This window comes from Mus caroli, unplaced genomic scaffold (assembly GCF_978045245.1).
Source record: "Mus caroli unplaced genomic scaffold, Mus_caroli_1 scaffold_16, whole genome shotgun sequence".
Lineage (NCBI taxonomy): Eukaryota > Metazoa > Chordata > Mammalia > Rodentia > Muridae > Mus > Mus caroli.
The window spans coordinates 29,078,936-29,096,859 of NW_028227271.1; the positions used below are offsets into that span (position 1 = coordinate 29,078,936).

General features: G+C 48.6%; 1 pseudogene; it reads right to left on the bottom strand.

Annotated features, from left to right (window-relative positions):
• Positions 1-7,661: 7,661 nt before the first annotated feature.
• On the bottom strand, positions 7,662-8,725 carry LOC110309983 (membrane-anchored junction protein-like; annotated as a pseudogene).
• Between the last annotated feature and the right edge of the window lie 9,199 nt (positions 8,726-17,924).

Consider the following 17,924-nt stretch of genomic DNA (forward strand, 5'->3'; position numbering starts at 1 on the left):
TAAGGTTTGCTTCCAGGCTTCCAACAGCATGCATTGGCCAGCCCCGCCCCCTTGAGTATGTACCCCAGGTAGGTGACCTCAAGCTGACAAATCTGGGCCTTCTTAGCAGATACTCAGTAGCCAAGTTGACTCAGTTCTCATGTGGCCTTCCTGGAATGTCTCCAAGTTGGGGTTGGAGGCACAATACATACTGGAGTACAGTCCTTACGCAGTGCCTCAAAGTTGGCGGGTGAGTTTTTGAATCCTCGAGGCAGGCGTGTCAGTTGTCCCTTAAAACCTCTCTGCAAGTCTTGCCATTCAAACTGCAAATAGAAACTGGAGTGCCAGAGGCTGGCCCCAAAGTCATTCAGTGTGGCTGAAGCTGTCAGGGGCAGTTTGGTTAACAAAAGCCATGTTCAAAGCTGATTGGTGTTCTCTGGCTTCTGGGTCAAAAGCAGGGTAGGTCCTATAGGCTTCAAAAGGTCTTTCTAGATATTCTCTGAGGCTCTCATTCTTTCTCTGCATCACCTGGCTCACCTTAGATAAATTTGTGGGCCGCCCGCCAGAATCTGGCGGTAGACCCGGAGCTTCTCACCTCTCCTTACCTTCGGGAGCGTTAAAATCCCAGTCAAAGGAAAGGCTGCATCGATAGTATCAGTCTGAACAGAGTAGGCAGTCCATTTGCTCCCAGAACCAAATTTCTGGGCGGGGCCCCAGGATCCTCTCCCTCCCCCTCTGTTGTGAAGAGGACCTGGAGCAATTGCTGACAGTCATCCCGGGTAGGTAGGTCAGTCAGCATGATTGAAACTAGAAGACCCTTGAGAGCTGATGGTCTTTCTAAAAATGGGGGGTGGGGGGTTCTGTAACTTCTGGCTGTAAAGATCATTACTGGTAAATAACACATATGACATGAACTGTCTTCCCTGAGCATCTGGGGGTCCCATACTTACTGGAGAAATAAGGCCATGGTAGAGTCGGCTCTCTATCTAGTCAGTAGGGGCCAGAGTGAGAGGTGGACTCCAAGTGAAGTCAGAAGAGTCAGGGGCTGCTCCTCCCTCTTCTGCCTGTGCTGGCTGGGCAGAGGTAGCAGCAGCAGGGGCAGCAGAAGCAGGAACAGGGACTCTTTGGAAGCTGAAAGAGGAAGCAAGGCAGGGGGCCGAGGCTGACCATCCTTTAGAGGAAAAAGGGTGGGGAGCAGTGAGGCCCATAGCACTTGTTCTGGGTGCCCCAGGCCTCATAAACTAAACCCTCACCTTGTAAATGGCGGGGAGATGGAAAGTCCCCTCCTCAGGCCATCGGACTTTACAGGTGGGTCATTCACTCCTGCAAAAGATGGGTTAGTTTGCAGGGATGAACAACCAGACTGGTGTCTTCTGTGACTAGGCAAATGATTCAGGACCAACCCAGTGGGGTGCTTTGTGCCTGTCCCATCCTAGAAATCAAAGAATCATTTCTATGAGAGGACATAAAGTACAAGTATGTGTTTTGTGGAGTGCAGTGTGCTGAGGAGAGAGGGGTGCATTAGCAAACCCACGCTGAGGCATCCCTTCCCCCTGAGGTACCAGAGCTATACAGTGTAGTGTGCAATGGAGTTTATTTAGGTTATGGGAAGAGAAGTTAAGAAGAGAGGAGACAGACAGAGAGACAGAGAAGAGGGGAGGCCGGCCAGGAACACGTGGACAGAGACGGGGAAGAGGGGAGGAGGAGAAGGGGGGAGGTAAGGGGAGTGAGGAGGGGCTAAACAGCCCCTTTTATAGCAAGCCAGGCCTGCCTAGCTGTTGCCAGGTAACTGTTGGGCGGAGCCTAGAAGAAATGCCAACAGATAATCCACCTTTTATCCTATTAATAACCTGGTGAGTCTTGGCTGCTCCAGTCTGGAACAGCTTGAACTTCCTCCTGTGGGCCTTCTAGCCAGTACCCCAAAGCCACTTCCTATTGCAAAAAGTTACCTCGGATGTCCCTCTTGGACCTACACTCACTTATTCAATGACACCCCCCTCCCCCCACCCAACCCTACCACAGCTTCTGCAAACTCTGGGAAGCCTAGGTGTTCCATTGCCAACAGAAACTTGCTCGCTTCTCCTGTAGAAAGTACTGTATTGCTCGGAGTTAATGCACCTGGCATGTTGAACTCTGAGGTTTTTAGTGGCTTGGTCACAATTTCAAATGACCACATTTACCGAACTTAAAGCACCGGGTATCTTGATCTTGAAGCTCTTGTACTACTGAGAAAGCTAGAGTCAGGGATCTTGTAACCACAGGCTGCCTTTCCTGTGACTCGGTTTGTTTAAGATTAACGCTTTCTTTCGAAAACAGCCATTTATTTTTGACCCTGTCACCCTGAATGGCCTTTCCTGGTTTCGGTCCCACACCCAGGGGCTGTGGGGACTTGAAACTGAAAGTACGGGTGCCAGACCTGGCTCTAGTCCAGCTGGCTTGGCTCTTTCATCCTGCGGGAAGCTTCTGCTCACTTAGTCTGATCCTTTTCTTTCTATCTTTTTTGTGTGCTGTTCACTTTCCAAGTGCTTCCATCTCTACCTGTAACCTCCCCAGTTGCCTCTCAGATCCCTCCATTCCCACTCGAACTTTTTCCAGTTGCTCAGCCATCCTCCCAACAACTTTCTTTCTCTTTCTTTCTGTCTCTCTCTCTTTCTTCTTCTTCTCCTTCTCCTTCTTCTCCTTCTCCTCCTCCTTCTCCTTCTTCTCCTCCTCCTCCTTCTTCTCCTCCTTCTCCTCCTCCTCCTCCTTCTTCTTCTTCTTCTTCTTTCTTCTTCTTCCACAGAATATTGGAAGAAGCAGCCACAAAACCAGTGAATCCCCTCTGGGAGCAAAGCAGGAGAGAACCCAGTGGTAGTGGCCACAACAAACCTTTTGCTGCTATCCTGTAAGAGTGTATTTCTTCCTTTGTACCCTGCCGTCTCCTCTAAGGCATTAGAAATCAAGCTTCTCATTTTGCCTATCAGCACATAGGGTACCACTTGTTACTTGTGGGTTTTTTGTTGTTTTGTTTTGTTTTGTTTTGTTTTGTTTTGTTTTGTTTTTTTGAGACAGGGTTTCTCTGTGTAGCCCTGGCTGTCCTGGAACTCACTTTGTAGACCAGGCTGGCCTCGAACTCAGAAATCCGCCTGCCTCTGCCTCCCAAGTGGTTTTTTTTTTAAGCTATTTTGTTGGGTTCTTATACCTCCCTCCCTTCCAATCCCCAACAACACTAGGTAGGAGAGGAAGAAGGTTAGAGGGGAAAGGGGGTGTTGACCTCTTTAGACTACTTCCTGCTGACTAGGAATGTTGACTTCCTTAATACTAATACTAATCTTAATTTAACCTTAAATTAACCTTAATACTAATAATCAGGAGAACTCCAACGTGGCCTCCTCCTCTCTTTGTTCATGAACACTTGACAAACAGCAGTGACAGCAGACAGGAGCAGCAGGGGCAGCAGCAACCACCTCAGATGTTCTCAGAGCGCTCTCCTCTCCACCCTTTCCAGAGTCTCCAGAATGAAATGGTCGCACACCTAGTACACGAGGCAAATTATAATCACCTGCGTGAAGCAGCCGCTTATGTCACATCTGGGATTAAAACAAAAACATAGTTATGTAACTGGGGTTTTTGTTTGGTTTTTTTTTTTTTTGGTTTTTTGTTTTTTTTTCAAGACAAGGTTTCTCTGTGTAACCCTGGCTGTCCTGGAACTCACTTTGTAGACCAGGCTGGCCTCGAACTCAGAAATCCATCTGCCTCTGCCTCCCGAGTGCTGGGATTAAAGGCGTGCGCAACCACCGCCCAGCTAAGCATACCATTCTGGGTGACCTCACTATACAGTCCTTGGTTCTGGTCACTTGAATTTGCCTCAGAAAAAAAGGTATTTTCTCATTTACCTTAAAGAAGAATTGTTCGATAACTGGTTCAAGACAGTGATACACCTCTGGAAGTCCCCAGGTTTATAGACCCGACTCCCACCCCTACAAAGTGCTCATATAACACTTGTGGTTCAAGCACAGTGGCCCCAGTAACGTCCCTTAAGAACTTCCTCTTTCACCGGGCAGTGGTGGCGCACGCCTTTAATCCCAGCACTTGGGAGGCAGAGGCAGGTGGATTTCTGAGTTTGAGGCCAGCCTGGTCTACAGAGTGAGTTCCAGGACATCCAGGGCTCACAGAGAAATCCTGTCTCAGAAAAAAACAAAAACAAAAACAAACAACAAAAACAAAACAAAACAAAAAAACCCAAAACAACAAAAAAGAGCTTCCTCTCATTTTATATAGCTACCTCGGGGCTGTTCCCAATCTTTATGCTGAAGTGACTTACACTGTGTTTCCTTACCTCCCTGATGTCCTTCCTGTCCCTAGGTGAGCCTCCTGGGACCATAGGAACACCTGGCACCTTACTGTACAAGTTTGAGCTTCTTGTCTCACTTCCCATTGGATTTTAGCCTCCAGTGAGCACAAATCTCTGGTGTGTTCTTTAAATGCAACTGGTGCAGTCTTGATAGGATTCATTTCCTCTGCCTATTTAGTCCTGATGAGACTTGATGTGTCAGGGCTGGTTGGTACCCGGGGGAAGGGGGAGTGAGGGTGTGTGTGTGTGAGGGGGGCTAGGAGAAGAGGAGGAGGGGGGCTTCTATTGGGATTTAAAGTGAATTAATTATTTATTAATTTTAAAAAATAACAGAAAGGCAGGGAAATCTCAAGCAACAGGTAGCAATGGAGAAATTTCCAACACGACAGAGCCGACAGAATCAGTAGGTAAAGGAAGGTGTTTCCTGAAGGCGAGGAGACATGGACACTTATCAGACACATAGAGAAAGACCCTCTGCTTGGGTATCGGAAACAATCCAGTCTCTTCCCAAGGGCTGAAGTTTTTAGCATCTCTAAAGACTTCCCACCCACCCTACTCCCAGCTCAGAATTGGTTGGTTTCAAGGAAGGATGCTTGACTGACCCACAACTGCTCTGTAACTTCCTGATCTGGCCTTGAACTTGTCAGTCCTTCAGCAAGGGGTCTGCCTTGAGAGGCAAAAGCCTGCAAGGTCTTTGCTTTAAGCTGTTTGGCTTTTGTCAGCTCAGGTCCAGAGGATGAGGAAGAAGCCCGTCATCTTGGAAGGTCACTACCTTGATTACCTAGTCATATCCCCTTCCCCATCTGTCTGCCTACCAGCAAACTGTGGCAGTGGCCGGGCAGTGGTGGCACATGCCTTTTCTCCCAACACTTGGGAGGCAGAAGCAGGCGGATTTTTTTTTTTTTTTTTTTTTTGGTTTTTTCGAGACAGGGTTTCTCTGTGTAGCCCTGGCTGTCCTGGCACTCACTTTGTAGACCAGGCTGGCCTCGAACTCAGAAATCCGCCTGCCTCTGCCTCCCGAGTGCTGGGACTAAAGGCGTGCGCCACCACACCCGGCGCAGGCGGATTTTTGAGTACGAGGCCAGCCTGGTCTACAGAGTGAGTTCCAGGACAACTAGAGCTATACAGAGAAATCCTGTCTTGAAAAACCAAACCAAACTTAACCAAACCAAACCAAACCAAACCAAAACGAAAGGAAACAAAACAAAACAAAACAAAACAAACAAAAAAACCCCAAACCAAACCATGGCAATGGGGGTGGGATTAGGGTGGAATGTTGTGGGGAGAAAGAACCTCATAACACAATGTCATAGTCATAGGAATAAGGGTCTGTTGCTTCCCAATTATTTCATAAGTCAAGTCTCAGCGATCCCAGCCCTCTTTCCTGTCCTACCTGTGCCATCTCCTCACCGGCTGTTTTGGGAATGATTGGGACTGTGTGAGGTGGGGCTTGACCTCCTGTCCCTGGTGCTAGCTTGGAGACAGATTCTCAATGCCTCCAAAGCAGAGGGCAAGGTGCTGGCTGGGGCCCTCTGCCCACTTGTGCCTCCCTCTGCAGCTGTTCCCTCTGCCCAGGGCTGAGCCAACCTTGAATGAGCATCCAGGAAGTTGCTATTCTTTACTAAGAGGAATGCAGGTGTGTGGTCATGGTGAAATTCCAGTAGCCTTACTTCCAGAATGTTCTCCTGGGTCCATCAGGGTACTAACTTCCTTTAAGATGCCTTTAGATCCCTGCTGAGTCGGTATGTCAAGGCCTGCTTCCCTCAACCCTCCCCACCTGATCACCCTGACTAGTCTCCGTATCTGACGGGGCCATATCCTAGCCCTCCAAAATCCCCACTCCCATCTGGCCTGAGTTCTCTGGCCTACCTTCACTGAGAATGTAGCTAGGGTGGTTTAGCCAGAATCCCCCGAATTGTTCCTGGAATGTTCTATTTGATATTTTGGGACTGTGGTTGGCTGCGAGTAAGGGAACTTGAAGTGCTGATAAGGCATCTGCTCCAGGGAACCTTACTCAAGAACTCGAACAAGAGCCAGGGAGGGAGTGATCTTGTGGGCCAATGAAGCGGAAGGCGCAGAAGCTTCATTCTGAGGACATTGTAGACAGCACCTCCTGCTCTGCACTGAGTCCTGTACCTCTGCATCACCACTGCAGTAGCAGAAGCATCTCCTCAGCATGAGAGAGTCAGTCAGTCACCAGAACGTATTTAGATGGGGGAACTGAGGCATGTGCACGCATGCGCACACCCACACACCCACACCAGTGTGTGTGTGCTGGGGCAGGCAGCAGACCTCGCACTTCATGTCTCTCTATGGGCAAGTCTGCGGCCCCTCCACCCAACAGATGTAAAGATTGTCAATACCAACGATGGGAGGAGAAAACTATGGACTCAAATCACCATGGCCCTATTAATTAAAACAAGCCTTTTTTATTCGTGTAATGTTTAGCCCAAGTCTGTGAGGAGAAGGAACCAATCCATGATCGTCCCACTGAAGCATGCTTATTTTAGAGGTGTCCCCTCCCCCAGGACTGACCTCAGCTGTCTTACCCTAAGTCTGGCTTTTAGGAACAGCTCCACACTGGCTTTATGATGTCTCTTTTATGGGAAGAGCCAGAAGGTTAATTAAAAAAAATCTGTAAGTATCTTTACAGGGGTAAGATAATTGGTAGTTAGGGGAAAAATACCGCGACAGGTAAGATAGAAGAAGGAACATTTGCCATGTGGGAAGGGACCCATACTTTATGGGGTGGTCATGGCTATAGATCAAAGTATCCGGAAGACATAGTTTGCAAGACAGAGGGCAATCATACATCATGGGGTCATGAGTTTAGTGCAGGTGGAAAAACATGTTTTGTAGGGCACATTATTAGGTTTAGGAAACAGAAACTACTTCTTCCTTTTTTTTTAGTGTTTTATTTACTTATTTATTTTGAAGTTTTTAATAAAAGTACATTTTATTCTGTGTGAGGCACATGCCATGGTGCATACATGGAGGCTGAACTCGGGTTGTCAGGTCTGGCTGCAGATGCTTTATCATCAAGATGCCTTTGTGGCCCTTCTTAGTATTGTTTTGTTTTGCTCTTCCGATTATGAGGGTACAGGGCGTGGGGGGGCGGGGGACATAAGTTTCTGCAGAGGCCAGAAAGCGACAGGCCATCCTGATAGAGCTGAGGTACAGGTTGCTTGCCATGGGTACTGAGAACCAAACTCAGGCCCTCTGCAATATCAGTGTGCATTCAATTACCATCTCTCTAGCCTCGTTCTTAGTGGTTTGGATAGGAAACACCAAAGGCAAACAACAGGATAAACTCATGTGAAGACCCGGTCTGGTACCCTTGTCCCCGTGACTGTGACCGGGGTCAGGAGAAAAGGATGGCACGTGAGAGTGCACTGGGAGCCGAGGCACAGACTGAAGCCAGCCTGGGCTGTATACAATAACACTTGTCTCAAAGTAAATGCAAGAAAAAAGAAAACAAAAGCAAAAGAGGTGTGGTAGCTCAGGGGGAGTTACTGCAAGAGGACATCTTTTCTATGCTGACCCCTGCCCCGTGCTGTGGTCCTGGAAGGCTCACTGATTGCTCTTCTTGAAGAAGTACCAGAACGGGAAGAGAGCACTTACAAACCCCAAGAAGCCTCTGGCTCCTGGCTCTTTCAGGGGTGGTGGACTGCTATGTTGCAGTGGAGGGACAACCAACCCTTGTAGGCCATGTCCCAACGTAGCATCCTGTTCCTGGACAACAATGGCATTAGAAGCTGGGGTATCCTGGTATTCCTGCTGGGCTTCTTCATCCCTGCTCTTCTTGCTCTCCTTCAGAGGTTTCTTATTGCTGGAAGCTTCACTAGAAGTCTCCATCTTGGCCCCGTGTGACCCTGGCCTGCTAGGGGAGCTGGGCTCCTCCACGAGTTTCCATTTCCATTTCATCATTGTGGCTTCTGCTTCCTTCTCAGCCAGGACCAACTCAAGAGGAATATCATCTGCTGGTTTCCTGAAGGCGGGTCTTCAGCAAACCATTTCATCTCTATATACAAAGTAAAAACAAACGGGTAGAGGGGTCAGGATGATTTCTTCATGTTTAGACTTCAGGTGGGAAACCCTCTCCCACTTGCTTTTACAGGGAAATACAATGAAGTGTTCTGCAACAAAGGGCTGCAGGCTGTCCATGTTTGCCAAGACTGCACAGATAGAATCCTCCAGCTCCTGGATGATGACTCCCTTATTATCCTCTTACACAGTGTGTTTGAGAATTGGTACAAGGTTGTCCCTTACCCACCCAAAGTCTTCTCTGTAAAACTCGCAAGATCTTATATTTCTGATACTGTTGCCATATCTGACTTTGAACTTATACACATTGGGTCCTGCATGAAGGAACCTCGTCTCTGGAAATGGGTAGGTGAATGGTTTTAAACTCATTGTTTTTGACGGTAGCCTCAGCCTTGAAGCGCTCAGGTGCTAATGGCCACACTTGTTGCTCGCACACAGACTAGGGTTCCTCCAGCACCTCAGAAAAGTGGCCACACTTGGCTTCCTGCTCAGAAATCTTTTTTTTCCCAGAGAGGATGCCAAAGTCAAAAGACTGCGGGCCAGGGACTCAGGTTCTCATCGGCCTCCTCTGAACTCGGCCTTTAGCTTGATCTGCACAAGCGAAGCCTTGGAACTTCCCCGAAACTTATTCTTAACTAAAGTAGAAACCTATTCTTGAGGGCTATGGGGATTTCACAGCAGTTTGGCTCCTTTTCTGGTTTCCTAAAGATCCAGAGAAGAAAGGGGCCAGAATCTGCCAAGAGTCTCCACGCCCTTTGTACAGATTGTGTGGCCTCTGGCCTCCTAGTAGAGCCCAGTCTCCTCAATAAAGGCTTCATGATATCAGAACTCATGGGAGATAGGGTCTCTGGATTCTCCAGCTATGGTGGGAGTACCTCCCCCCCATCCCATTAGGTGGTGTCTGGTTTTTATCTGTCCTCTGCCCTCGGATGACCTCTGAGAGCCTTCTGGATTCTTGGCTCAGCTCCCAGGGAGCTTTATCTCATATGCCTCCTCCTGTCTTCTTCCTTCTGGCTGCTTTCCCCCCACCCCACTTCTAGAGGCTCTTCTACAGACCTCCTTCTCCCAGCTCCCTTTAGTACCCCACTTGCCTTCCTGAGCCCTCTGAGCCCTCCTCCTCCCTGCTTCCCCAACCCAGGATCCTATGCGCCCTCTAGTGGTAGCAGCGTTCATTACTGCCCTACTTGCCTGGCCATAAGGAAATCACAGCCCAGACATGGGAGAGCTATATTAGGGAACTCACTCTGCTAAGGGAACTGGCTGGCTTTTTCCCCTCTAAGCGAGCTATTTTATCTCAAAGGGCTCTCAGCTGTCCCTCCATAGGACCCCTGGCTGGCCTAGCAGATGGCCTCATCTTCTGTTGTGGGGTTCCTTTTTCCAGGCAAATCTTCAAAGTCTGTAAGATGTCTTCATATTGGGATGGAAGAAGAGTCCCCTGGGGACATGTGCTGGTGCTGGGATCCTGGAGAGCTGACCTTGTGCTCTGCCTGCTGCGTGGTACCCAGCTAGGCTGAGCTCCTTCAGCAGGACAGGATGGCAGGGACTGAGTAACCCACCAGCTTAAAAACTAGCCATTGGCTTCTGGGAGACCAAAGGCGAATTGTGCAGCCCGCAAAGCCACCAGGATTAACCAAGTTAGATGTGGATACCTACATGCCTTCAGCAGCCTCCCATGGGAGTGAGTAATTTCCCAGTAGGAGAATGCCCCCTACTAGCCTGGTCTTGAAGTTGAGAAACACACGGGACTGCTCTCAGCCACAGTGTTGGTAGCTGAGCTTGGGTACGTGTTGGATCTTTTTTGACCTGGTTGTATTTCTCCATTTGTTGTAAGGCTGCCAACAGGCCAGATTTTAGTGCATTAGTTTCTCTGGACCAAGGCTTGCTCTCTACTTCTTCCAGAAAGTGGGAAGGCACAGGGCAGTTCCCAGGCTGTTTGGAGAGCAAGAGATTGGGTCCCAGCTGTAGCTGTCTGAGGCTGTGATTCTCAAAGCCCAGTTAAGCTGCTGGTAATAGCTTTTACCTCAGGACTTGCTTGGTGCCCTCACAGACACAGTGCAAGGGGCCGTTTACCACTTTCTGGACACTACTCAAGCTGATGCCCAGAGAGAACCACCACAGACCAGTTGCAGCAGGCCAGGCTGTGATGGTCCTTAGCTGGAGGCCTGCATTCTGTCTTCCCTGCAGGGAGGCCCTGTGTCCTCAGGCTGGCTTTCCTTAGTACATGTGGTGTTTGACCCCCACAGGGAGCATAGCTGAAGTCAGAGCATTCCTAGTAGCCTTGGCTTTGAAGTCTCTGGAGGTCACTCTGCCACATGACCTCTGTGGGCTCTGGAATGATTCTTCTAATGGGAGTACTGTTTAATGGGAACTACCTCTCACATTTTAGTGCATAAAGCATGTGACTTCTTGCCTAATGGGTGTGTAGAAGTTAAGAAAAATGTCATGAATTAATTCGTGTTCAGCTTGCTTGTTACTGAACCGTGTACCACAATAAAGGATACATTTTAAACCTTTATCGGTAATAAAGACAATAACTATTTTGCCAATACCGGCCACTTGTCATGGTGTCTTCTGCTCAAGTGAAAACAATTTACCTTTAAAAGGCATATACTTGCCTGCTGGTGGTGGCTCATGTCTTTAATCCCAGCACTTGGGAGGCAGAGGCAGGCGGATTTCTGAGTTCGAGACCAGCCTGGTCTACAAAGTGAGTGCCAGGACAGCCAGGGCTACACAGAGAAACCTTGAAAAAACAAAACAAAAACAAAACAAAACAAAGGCATATACTTAAAACACATCTCTAAGTTCTGGAAGGCAGAGGCAAGGGAATCTCTGTGAGTCTGAAGCCAGCCTGGTCTATACAGCAAGTTCCAGGCTAGACTGAGCAGTAAGTAGAGCGTGGGTAAACAACAAGAACAAAAACAAGCAAAACAAAACTAAACCAAGCCCAGGAAAGGCCCCAGAGCTGTTTACTAGACTCTTGGAACCAGGAAGACATGTTTGTCAATTGGGTATAAGGTAAATATAAGAAACACAGAGAAACAAACCCTCCACATAGTAGGGACAGGTGGTAAAATATTCCCTAGGACCATGATTAGTAGATGTCAGGGTTGTGAGTCACACTGCATGGGCTCTTGCCTTCTCTCAGCCTAGGGCCACAGGAGAAAGAAGGGTGGAACTCAGGATATTGCAGTCAGAGCTTCTTGAAGTTGCTCCCAGTGGGGCAGAAGGCACAGCAGATAGGATATTCAGTGGACGTGGGGGTGCAGAAGGGGTGGGGAGTAGCAAGCCACTGTGGAAGGAAACAGGAAAACTCCAACTCTGCCAAGTGATTGTGCTGCTTCTACAGTCTCCCCAACCCCCACACCTCCACGATGGTCCCGGTCCATCATGCACGAAGCTCGATGTCTATCCCAACATTGGCTAGGAGGACAGCTTTGTGGGCTTAACTCTGTTCTTTCACCTTTAGGTGGGTTAGTGGAATGGCATCGACATCTTCAGGCTTGCTAGGCAAGTGCCTTCATCTGCTGAGTCATCCCAGAGGTCCAGCTCCAACTATCTGGATAACACAATTACCCAGCAAATGTTTCCCCAGATCCACAAATGAAGACCCACGTGGAAACTCTTCTCCCGAACAGATTTTAGGGTGCCTGATGGTTGCCAACTAGATTAGGTCAGGGAATGCCTGGCAGGTTAGTAAAGCTCAAGGTGGGGCGTTTGCAAACAGTCAGATCCCAAGGGTTCTGATTTAATCAATGGGAGATGGTAGGAGGTAGAAGACTGAATGAAGGCAATGGGCCCCTGGGCTTTGTGCCCCTGAGCCCTCTATCTCTGGCTTCCTCCTGAATCTATCTTCTCACTGATTTCTTCCTATGCTCCCTCTGTGGTAGGTGCCGTTAGAGACAGAGCCTAGGCCTTCACTCCCACACCACTAGAACGACAAGTAATACTGAGAAGTGAAAGATTTATTTCCCATAACCACAACAGGAAGAGAAACAAAAATTACTGGGTTCAATTTCTGCCCAGACTTCTATGAATGGTAGACAGTGATGGGGAAGCTGAAGTGAAGTGCATCTTTTGTGGTACCCAGATTGGGAAAACCCCAGAGACCACCTGGAACCATAACTCCCATGCAAGCACATGTAAGTCTTTATTCAAGATTGAACTTGGGCCACAAACCTTCCTGATGTAACGGGATAGGAGAATGGGCCCCGAGGTGTAGGTGAAGGGGTTTTATACAGGAAAAAGCTGCAGGCAGGGGTTTCTAAGCCTTGTCGTTATATGAGAGGGTAAAGGAATGTTGGTCTTGAAGCTAATTGTTTTACAGCACTCTGGTTAAACCACAAGGAGGGACCACACTTCCAAAAGGAGCATCTTGACCTAGGAAAGACTTACGTCTTCTCTCTCTCTCTCTCTCTCTCTCTCTCTCTCTCTCTCTCTCTCTCTCTCTCTCTCTCTCTCTTCCTCCCTCCCTCCCTTCCTTCCTTCCTTCCTTCCTTCCTTCCTTCCTTCCTTCCTTCCTTCCTTCCTTCCTTTCTTTTTTCTTTCTTTCTTGTTTTTTGTTTTGTTTTGTTTTTTTTCGAGACATGGTTTCTCTGTGTAGCCCTGGCTATCCTGAAACTCACTCTGTAGACCAGGCTGGCCTCGAACTCAGAAATCCGTCTGTCTCCCAAGTGCTGGGATTAAAGGCATACACCATCACTGCCCGGCTGATTTATGTTTTCTTAGTCCACTCTCTTGTTATCAGCTAGCTGCAGCTGCTGTGCCCATTTTGCAACTGCCAGGGACATTTCATGCTTTTTCTCAGACCTCACAGAGTAGTGGCCGTGCCTCTCTAAGGGCAAGTTAACTTAGAATGGAGTCTTAAACAAAATGGAGCTTATTCTGCTACCTCAGTCCCTTCACTTTCCCTTCCCCAAGCTGCTTTTCATCATGGTGTTTCCTCACAGGGAAAGTAACCCTAACTAAGCCAGCAGGAATAGGGCCCCGTCACTTGCAACATGGGCTCTACCGGGTGTGATCAGAACCGTGAGCCCCTCCCTGCAGGCCGTGCTCAGCCAGCAAGGGCACCTCCAGCCGCTTTGTTGGCTTTCTCTCTTTCTTGGCCTCATCACATTTTTAGAACAGGGATTTGTCCGTGAAGTCACCACTCTATCCTGTGTAGACAAACAGGATTCCCCTCCTGCTGGGGGAGACTAGAATGCACACGCCCGTTCCCATGGGAGTGTCCTGTGTGCACACTCAGACATTGGTGGGAAGGAACGTGACTTTCAAAGTTTTCAAGGGTGAGACCTCACCAGTAGAGGGCAGAGGAATCACGGGAGCTACGGGTATTATCTTGCCTGCAGCATTTTTAAAATGTCATTTGGAAAGAGAGGCCCATTGGACATGCAAACTTTATATGCCCCAGTACAGGGGAATGCCAGGGCCAAAAAGTGGGAGTGGGTGGGTAGGGGAGTGGGGAGGAGGGTATGGGGGACTTTTGGGATAGCATTGGAAATGTAAATGAGGAAAATACCTAATAAAAATATTAAAATAAAAGAAAGTAAGAGGGATTTTTTTATTAAATATTTTCTTTATTTACATTTCAAATGTTATCCCTTTTCCTAGTTTTCCCTCAGGAAATCCCCTATCTCCTACCCCCTCCTCCTGCTCCCCAACCCACCCACTCCCATTCCTGGTCCTAGCATTTCCTATACTGGGGCATAGAGCCTTAACAGGACCAAAGGCTAGTAAGAAAGAATCTTGAGGCTGTTATTTTGGGCAGAAGTAGCTCCCTTCTCCCCACCCCAGTCTTCTCCTCTCTTCTGAGGTGTTGTGTCTATAGCCAGATACTGGCACGTGCTAGGCAAGTGCTCAGCCACTGGGCTACAGCTAAAAATGTTCCATTTTTATCTTTATGTGTATGGGTGTTTTGCCTGCATGTATGGCTTGTGCACCACATACATGCAGTATCCAACACCAGTCAGAGGAAAGCGTTGGATTTCCTGGAACTAGAGGGTTGTGAACCGTCGTGTGGGTGCCGGGAATCGGAGTCAGGTCCTCTGGAAGAGTGTCCAGAGCTCTTTGACTGCTGATCCACTCTTTTAGCCCCATAAGGCCCTTAAAATCACACTTAAAACTCACGATAACAACAACAAAGGGAAACTTTGTGTAAGAAGTTGGGTGGTGTTGCAGGAGTCTGGCCTGCCATACACAGGATCTCAGTCAAGCTCTGGCTAGAGGTGGGAAATGGAGGAAGGGTTTCCCCTCAGCCCAGGGGCTGCTGATCAAAACCTCCATCCCCAGAGCAGCACAGTCCTAAGGGGTTGAAGTGCTGGTAGCAAGTAAGTGCTGAGTACCCCAGCACTCCACTCAGCTCCCAGAACACTGTGGAGAAGGAGGCTGAAAGAAAACAGGAAGCGGCAGAGTGTTGTAGAATACGCCTCCACCCTGTACCACCAAAACCACTTAAAAAAAAAACCCCAAGACCTCCCAGAGGGCTGGGTTTCAGTTTTGTAATCCCCTGACTGCTTGGTTGGTACTTTCCCTGTGCCTGTTGCTGTCTACTGTGTCTGAGATCCACGAGCCCTGCCCGATCCCCCATCTTTAAACTTTTTAATTGGCAGATAAAATGGACCTGAAACTCCTAAAAGGTGTAACACGGAACTTACTTTGTTTTACTCAGCCTTGGATCTCTTCCCGGTGAAGCACGAAACTGGGCAGCAGGCTTGGTATACCAGTATCCTGTTGTGATTATTGTAGGATTGTTGACATCTGAGGCAAGGGAAGGTATCCGGGATGTTTCCAAGAATTCTGTCCGTGGTCTTGCTGCATGGCCCCCAGCAGGGGAGGGGGTGCCTTCAGCAGGTCTATCCATGCCTGAGGACCGCACTGTCCACATTCAGGTATTGTGTAAGGAGCAAGACACACAGCCCCGCCCAGTTCTGTGGGGAATTGTAGTATCTGGGACAATCTGGACTGGTTCCCACAGTGGGTCTGCCTAGCTTTAAAAGCTCACAGGGACCCTCTGCAGTGTAGGCAGACATATAGCCATGCCATTATAGCACTGAGGCTTGAGGAAGACTATATAGGCAGCTGAGGAGTGAGGTGGTGGAGTGGGAAGCCAGCTGTGTGATACGAGATTGAGCAAGCAACAGCACCCCTGTTCCCTTCCCTCCCCCACACCTGAAATAAATTTGTCTCTGAGGCCCCCGGGAAACTGCAGGCCTGTGACAGAGGGGCTGTTGGGTGATCTTGCCGATACTTTTGTGATCACTCTTCCTTCTTGGGAGTGGATGGTACCTGACTGTAGCAAGACCATCGGGCCCAACACCTTTGCTCTTCCTGAGCAGCTTTTTCCCATTTCTTTAATGAGTAGGTGGAGAATTTCGTACATTTTACCCTTCTCTTCTTTTGATTAAAAATTCTACTTTGGAATCCTTTTTTTTTCTCTCTCTCTCTCTCCAGTCTGCTCTAAGCTTTCCAAAGCATCAGTGCATGCCTGCCACACAGTGCTCAGTTATGCCTTTGGCTGAATATCTAATTCTTCACTTGCAAGGTCTAAAAATACTGGGATGGAACAGAGTTAGACCAAGCTCTTCTCCACGTTCTAACAAGGGCAGCGGCTCCTCCAGTTCCCAGCAGCGTTTCCCCCTCACTCTGCAGCTCCTCAGAGGATTGGCTGACATTTCCCAGCTGTGCAACCATGGCCATGCCATGATCTCTGTCCCCTTTCTTGCTGAGTCCTTGCTGGAATCACCTTTAAGGTGACAAAGACTCATGGTTTAACCATATATTATACTTTGGCTCGGAAACCTGGGCTCTTTTGGGTTCTTCCTCTGGACTCTGCTATGTAAGTTTATCAAGAGATTCCACGCCATATCTGAGCAGGTTCCACATCTGCATCCTTCGGGTGACATCTAGGGACCCTGGCTTGCCAGTGTCCTCTGCATTCTGATGTTTTCTTTTTTAGGTTTTCCATCCACCAAGTCTTCTATCCCTTGGCTCTAAACCACTATTAGTTCATGTTGAATTGAGAATTGAGACCAATACCCCACCTACAATCCCACAAGGGTGGGCACTTGTTAGGATGGTCTTCAGTAGTCTACTTTAATATGTGTCATGGACTAAAGAGACAGAGATTAAAACTCTCTGTCTCTGCCTTTAACTCTGTCTCCCTGAATTCATTCTATTGCTCAGGCTGACCTCAAGCTGAGCATCCTCCTGCCTCAGTCTCCAGAAGGATGGGATTACTGCTGTAGCTCAGAATTCTAGTCTGTCCATCATCTTGTTCCGACATATGCAGCATCTGTTACAGCCCCACACCATTCCTGACACCAGTTTGCCCAGTCCTTCAGTCTTTAAGACTGGGCAGCAGATAACCAATAGGAGCTGATGGTGGTAAGTTCTGAATTGGCACCAGATTCAGGCCTCTGTAGATGTAAGGTCTGCCAAGGGCTGCTTTACTTGCCCCACATAGTAAAAGGGGCAGAAGGTTCTTGGGGTTCTGTCTAGTGGCCATATCTGGTGCCCGGCCCTACTCCGTTGTTGGCTGGGACATGCAGAGGGCTTGGGAAAGGCTGAACACTTCCCACAGAATGTTCTCTGGAAGAACAGTCTGAACTGCGCACTGCTGATGCCTCAGAGGGGACAGCGAGACAGACAGCTGCACAAAAAGGACTTTTCTCTTTCCCCTGATCTTTGATCAAGAATCACCTTCTGCTTAGAACCAAGTGTCAGACCAGGAGTCCTCAGGCCTTGGGACATATGCTGCTATATACTCCAGTAGTTACAGCCCAGAACACCAATCAACACTGAGTGTTGCGCCCTCTGCCTGGAGGGGCTATTCAACCTTCACCACAGTATGGATAAGCACTAAAGGCCACTTGTTGCAGGTTTGGACCTCAAGCTGTGTCAAGAGCCAGTATAGACTCAGAAACATGCATAGGGCAAACTCAAAGGACTGCTGGATGTGTTATGAGACCTTCACATAAGAACCAGCCACCCCGGTTGAGTGTAGGATGAACTATGCACTGTTCATGCTGGTCAGGCCTCTGGCCAAGAACTCATGACCCAGTATCCTGACAATGTGCCTGTGGCAGGTGGCTTGTGCTTGGCTCTACAGAAGTGTGATACCTTCAGGGTTGGGGATGAAGTTTAGTAGATCGTACACGGGGCTCTGGGTTCTATCCCTAGCACTTTACAAACTGGGCATGCAGGTGCACAGCTATAATTATAGGGTATGTGCACACACACAGAGGCCCACACACAGATGCACACACGATCCAATGAAGTCAGTCTTCTCAGACATTGACTTTCTGCTTTGAGGTGGATCAGCCCACATGCCCTGTCTGTGAGGGTGGCCAGGCTGGGCTCTCCTGGGAAAGCTCACTAGGTGGATCGTTGCTGTTCACCACTAACCAATGAGCTGTGTGTGTGTGTGTGTGTGTGTGTGTGTGTGTGTGTGTGCAAGCTGTGGTTGGGATATGTTTATGTACATGTGAGGGGTGTAACACTGGGTGTGTGTGAGTATGAATACGGGGGTGCATGTGTATGAGTTGTAGCTGATGTGTTAGGCCATGGGCAATGT